This window comes from Zalophus californianus, chromosome 11 (genome assembly GCF_009762305.2).
Source record: "Zalophus californianus isolate mZalCal1 chromosome 11, mZalCal1.pri.v2, whole genome shotgun sequence".
Classification (NCBI taxonomy): Eukaryota; Metazoa; Chordata; class Mammalia; order Carnivora; family Otariidae; genus Zalophus; species Zalophus californianus.
In genome coordinates this window covers 98,036,293-98,042,489 of record NC_045605.1, presented here as the reverse complement: position 1 = coordinate 98,042,489, position 6,197 = coordinate 98,036,293, and positions in this window count along the sequence as shown.

Here is a 6,197-nt window from a genome sequence, read left to right as displayed (position 1 = left end):
CCTCATGAAGTATACAGTCCCATTACAGACATGTAGCTTATTTGAGAACTTTTGTTATTAGAAGATAGCACAGCGAAATCTGGCAAACACTACCTCTGCTGTGTGATTAAGCTTAACATCATTGGTGAAAGCTCATGTAGACAGCTTTTCCCCTAAAATGATGTAACAGGACTGGTACCTTACAGCTGTGGTTTCCCTGCCAAGATCGAATAACCCCAGTTTAATCATGACTTTTTTAAAAAATCAAGAGACAGTCTCCAAAATACTTGCCCAGTGTTCCTCAGAACTGTCAAGGTCCTCAAAAATAAGGAAACTCTGGGGTGCCTGGCTGGCTCAGTTGGTAAGAGCATGTGACTCTTAATCTCAGGGTTGTAAATTCGAGGCCCATGTTGGGTGTAGAGATTACCTAAAAATAAAATCTTAAAAAAAAAAAAAACACTCCAAGGAAAATCTGGCAAACTCTCACAGTCTTGAGGAACCTAGGGAGATGACAACTAAATGTAACCGATGTTCCGGATAGAATCCTGGGACAGAAGAAGAACAGTAGGTTAAAAGTAAGGAAATATGGGGCACCTGGGTGGTTCAGTCGGTTAAGTGACTGCCCTCAGCTCAGGTCATGATCCCAGAGTCCCGGGATCGAGTCCCCATCGGGCTCCCTGCTCGGCGGGGAGTCTACTTCTTCCTTTCCCTCTGCCTGCCACTCTGCCTGCTTATGCTCTATCTCTATCTTTCTGTCAAATAAATAAATAAAATCTTTAAAAAAAAGTAAGGAAATATGAATACAGGATGGGTTTTTGTTAATAAAATGTATCAATACTGGTTCATTTGTTGTGATGGATGTAATATACTAGTATCAGTTGTTAAACAGTGAAGGAAATGAGGAGGGAGGATGAATGGAGTACAGAGGAGCTCTGTACCATCTTTGCAACTTCCCTGTATATCTAAAACTATCTTAAAATTAAAATTTTATTAAACACAAACACCATGACAGTCATCCTTGCAAATTGAAGCACGTCTCTGATTGCTTCTTCGGATAAAGTCCCAAGAGTGAAATTGCTGAGCCAAAGTATATACAAATTCTTATTCATCAGAGATTAAAGTGTTGTATATAGATGTTTTGCTGGTTTTTTACAGAGGGGTTTGCCTTATGCCTTTATCTCTTCATTTTCCTAGTTGCTGACTCCTAAAACTGGAAAGAAACCTAAGAGACCCTGAATCCCAGCTACCTTGTGTTACAGATGAGGAAGCTGTTAAGTCCAGAGAAGTGAAATGACTTGCCCAGGGTGAGGTGCCTAGTGAACAGCGGGATGTAGGACCCACGTCCCTGTGGATTATAATCAGGGCTGGGCTGTCCCTGCGTGGGTGCAAAAGAAATAAAATTTTCTGACTCATGGTGGAATTAGTGATCAACAACCAGACCTGACTCTTTCTATTTTCTATAGGTAAATATAAGGGTTTGCTTCCTTTGTCTTAGACATGGTTGCTGGGAACGAAAAGGATTTTTAAAGTTTCAGAACGGATTTTTAAGTTTATTTATTTTCTTTTTTTTATTAACATATAATGTACTATTTGTTTCAGGGGTACAGGTCTGTGATTCATCAGTCTTACAGAATTCACCGTGCTCACCATAGCACGTACCCTCCCCAATGTCTATCACCCAGCCACTCCATCCCCCTAAACCCCTCCATTCCAGCAAGGATTTTTAAGTTTAAAGAATGGATTTAGACACAACTACTGGAATTGCTTGACTAAATCCCTGGGCAAATTATTCTTCCTTTCTGAGCTCTTGCTTCCCAATCAGAATCCCAACACTTACTACTTCTTAGTCTTCTGAGAGGGACCTGGTAGAAATTAAGGAGCTAGTGCAGATACATCTGCAGAAGCCTTAGAGAGAAATGTCATTTAAGGAAAGAGCATTCGAATGAGAACAAAGGGCACCGTTTCTGTTCAGTGGTCTGTCATATGCCAAGAAAGTTCATTTCCTTGCCTGTATGGTCTCTAGACAAGGAAAACCTCAGACTTGGCATCGGTAAGGAAGAAGAGGGCGATAGGAAGGAAGGGAGAGAATTGTTAGACTTCTTGGCTGGAAATCAGAAACAAATAGTTCCCGAGCCTGGCATTGTCAGCGGCCAGCGTCAGGACCAGCCCAAGAAGGCAGACAAGGAACATTACCAGTCCTGACTTGGCTCCACACACCGTTACTCAACAGAAAGTGGTGCGTAAGCAGGATCCTGGAGGATGCAAGAGGAACATAAACAATCACTGGGTGGGGACCTGTGGTTGCCTATAGAAGCTTTGCCAGGCCTGAGATTGCAGGCGTCCATTTTGACTTATTTAATTCCCAAACATTCTTGCAGGATTTGGTCAATGACAAAGATGAGCTAGAACAAACTGAAGTCTGGGATTTAGAAAAGCACTGGCCTCTGACCTCAAACTGGAGCCTCTAATCAAAGTCCTAACCCTGGCTCAGGTCACTGAGCATCCTTGCTCTGCAACATGGAAATGACTTATTTTATTTGCCTATAAACATCTGTCAGCACCTGCACTGAATTGAAACTTGGCAGGCAAAATGAGGAAGGGGTAATACTTCTAAAAATTCTTCCTATTTTTATGATTTGAACCTTTCTAGTCTTTGAAGCAGAAGAACGGGAGAAAGACATCAGCTAACTTTCAGGATCAGATGAAAGAAGAGAATTAAACAGATGGCAAAAATCTCCCATTTTTATTTATTGCTGTCGTTATTTTGCAGACATGCAAAAACGTGGGCAGCTTGATTGGCAGGCCTTGTGATTGTGCGGCAGCGGAAGACGTGACAGCCCTGAGGTGTCAAGAAAGGACAGGAGGGGGCTCCTGGGTGGCTCAGTCGGTTAAGCGTCTGCCTTCAGCTCAGGTCATGAGCCCAGGGTCCTTGGGGTCGAGCCCCGCATCGGGCTCCCTGCTCAGCGGGGCGTCTGCTTCTCCCTCTACCCCCAGTTTGTGCCCTCTCTCTCGCTCACTCTCTCTTTCTCAAATAAATAAATAAAATCTTTTTTAAAAAAAGGATAGGATGAGATGGAAGCGTCTGGGTGTGGCTTCACAAGAGTCCAGAACCAAATGAGAATGTCTACTTTAAAATGTGGATTTCTAGCTTAATTGTACTGGGTGCTTTTACATGAAGAAGTAGTTCTGGACTCTATGCATGCAAATAAATCCTCTTTACTGGATTGGCTTTGATCTTGGTCTGTAAGGTCGATATTAATCATATTTTACTGATGTGACTTAACTGCCCCCTGTTGGGGCTACCTACGAATCTGGCTCCTTGTTGGGGCCTCCCATTCCACCACCGGAGTTCCTTTCCTTTGAATTAGGTGGTAAGCAGATTATAATACCAGTCGACTAATAGCAGTTGTCTAAATCACTCTGTTGAAATGATATATTAAAGTAGGAAAGGGCTCTCCCAACTGATTAGCAAGATGAGCAAAAGAGGAAAGAGAGGCAACGTCTGTGGGTTAAGGCAAAGTGTGTTGCACTGTCCATTCTTCCGGGAAGCGCTATTTATTCAGCTTTTATATAGCACCTCAGTGTGGATCCATGTCAGATCGCTTCCAACTATACCAGAGCTGGTTTGGGTAGATATAGCATTTGTATTTTTAGAAGCAAAACTCAGGCTGTATGGTTCAAGCAAGGATTTTCTTTTTCTGATTTTGTTAATTACATCATGTGCAAGCTCTCACAAAGATATAAAAGTAACATTTAATTAAGGGGCGCCTGGGTGGCTCAGTTGGTTGAGTTTCTAGTCTCTTGGTCTTGACTCAGGTCATGATCTCAGGGTTGTGAGATTGAGCCTGGCTGGGGCTCCACTCTCAGTGGAGAGTCTGCTTGAGGGCGCCTGGGTGGCTCAGTTGGTTGGGCGACTGCCTTCGGCTCAGGTCATGATCCTGGAGTCCCGGGGTCGAGTCCCACATCGGGCTCCCTGCTGAGCGGGGAGTCTGCTTCTCCCTCTGAACCTCTTCCCTCTCATGCTCTCTATCTCTCATTCTCTCTCTCTCAAATAAATAAATAAAATCTTTAAAAAAGAGAGAGAGTCCGCTTGAGATTCTCTCTCTCCATCTCCCTCCACCCTCCCCTAAAATAAATAAATCTTTAAAAATAATAACATTTAATTAAACATATAACGAAGGAATCACAACCTATTGAAATTTGTGGGAAATATTAGATGAAATGTAATGAAAACAATTCAGTGCGTATGGTCCCCAAAGATAAGTCCAAAGCACAGGAGAGTCAGGTCTGGCTGGGAGCCCTGGGCTTTCAGGGACTATCAGAGGGCCCTGGTCTCTGAAGTCATGGTGGTTTCATAAGCAGGTAGAATGAATAACGAAAAAGGAAGTGAAAAGTCACTGACATACTTCACTTATTCCACAATTTTGCTTTTTAAACTTTTCTTGCAGGGCTCTGCACTGGGCATTTCCTGGGGAGAGTTTCAGAATTCTAGACAGTATGTCGGGGCAACTACTAACTACTACAATGTCATCCTGGCTTCCCCCACGGATTTACCGACCTTACAGCGATATCTTCTCCCTTTCAGCAAGGATCTCTATCCTGAGGTCAAATCAACCTTTCAAAAAAATTACTTGCAAAGTTTGATTTGAGCTGAAATAAAATTCTTATATCTACAAGAATTTACCTAGTACTTTAAGCACTGAGTTGTAAGGAGAAACATTTAAGTAAACTTAAACTCTTTGGCAAGAAAGAAAAACCTCTCTCCACCATGACCCCAGCCTTTTCAACCACTCCTCACCCCGGTTCTCTCCATGCCTTTAAGACTTTTTGCCTAGAATATTCTTCTTCCTCCTCGTACATGTCTTTTATAATAATGATCACACTTTACTGTTATCTGTAGTTCTCTTTTGTCCCTCCATTAAACTTCAAAAGCAGAGAATGGGAAACGTGTATTCTGTCCACAGATACTTCATGAACACCTCCTCAGTGCTGGGCGCCGTGCCAGGCACTAAAGATACAACAGAAAACAAGGTGGCCGAGATCCCTGACTGCACAGAGCTCAAATCTGGGGGGGTGTCTTTCTAACCCCAGAGCCTAGCTCTTGGCAGGTGTGCAAGCAAGACTGAAAGAATAGGGGTGCCTGGCTGTCTCAGTGGGTAGAGCATGTGACTTTTGATCTTGGGGTCGTGAGTTCAAGCCCCACGTTAGACTAGAGCTTACTTTAAAACAAAAAAAAAGACTGAAAGAATAAATGAAGCTCCTGCCAGGAATCCAGAAATTAGTCGCTTTGGTTAATACCATAGCATGTAGGCAAAAGGCAGAAATAGAAAATCTTAAGTCATTTGCATTGTGGTTGAATCCCGAGTCATTTCTACCATTGCTAATAGCAATTATTGAAAGTAATAGCCCAAACAGCAGGAAACCACACTCCTACAATCCAAAATGAAAGTAGATTGTGTAAAAAAAAATGTTCAACGTGGAATAATACTACTTTCAATTAAAGAAATTCTTACCTCAAAACTAAGATCTATATAAATGTAAGGTATGACTACTGACTTATTCTGATGCTTCCTGAACTTACTGTATCTAGAACATGGCAATGAAGGTCAAAGAAGGCTTTGTAGGCAGGAAACACTGTGTGCTAATAGATATTTTTAACATATGGGGAAAATGACAAGAAAGCAGTGTTTCTGAAAATTTTTTCCCATAAAACAATGGTCCAATGAGTTGTTCCTTGAAAAGAATATAAAGCATCTGGAAAACATATCACGCATAAGCCCCTCGTGGAGCATCACAAAGCACACAATCCCATTAATGTCTCTGAAAAGTTCTGCAGAAGATAAATACGCTTAACTTTATTAATCATCGTTTCCCAAACTTATTTAAACCACCAAATTCTCCTTTCTAGGAATAGCTGTTAGGTTAGGAAAATCTGCCTTAAAGTTCTATCTACAATACTGTTCATTTATAGGTATTCATTAGTGGCGATCTAGCGAAGCAAGACATTCTCAGAATATAGTGTAAAGTCATAAAAGTATTTTTCTTACAAAAGTATCTGTAAGTAAAACTTACTGCCCCAAAATTTTAGTAACATTTAGTAACATTCTGCATTTTGCTTCTAAATGAAGTTACCACCTAACCACTAGATGGCAATATGATTCCATTTATATTACAACCACACCCACACCAGCATCTTAATGGTTCAAAGAGTATTGGAG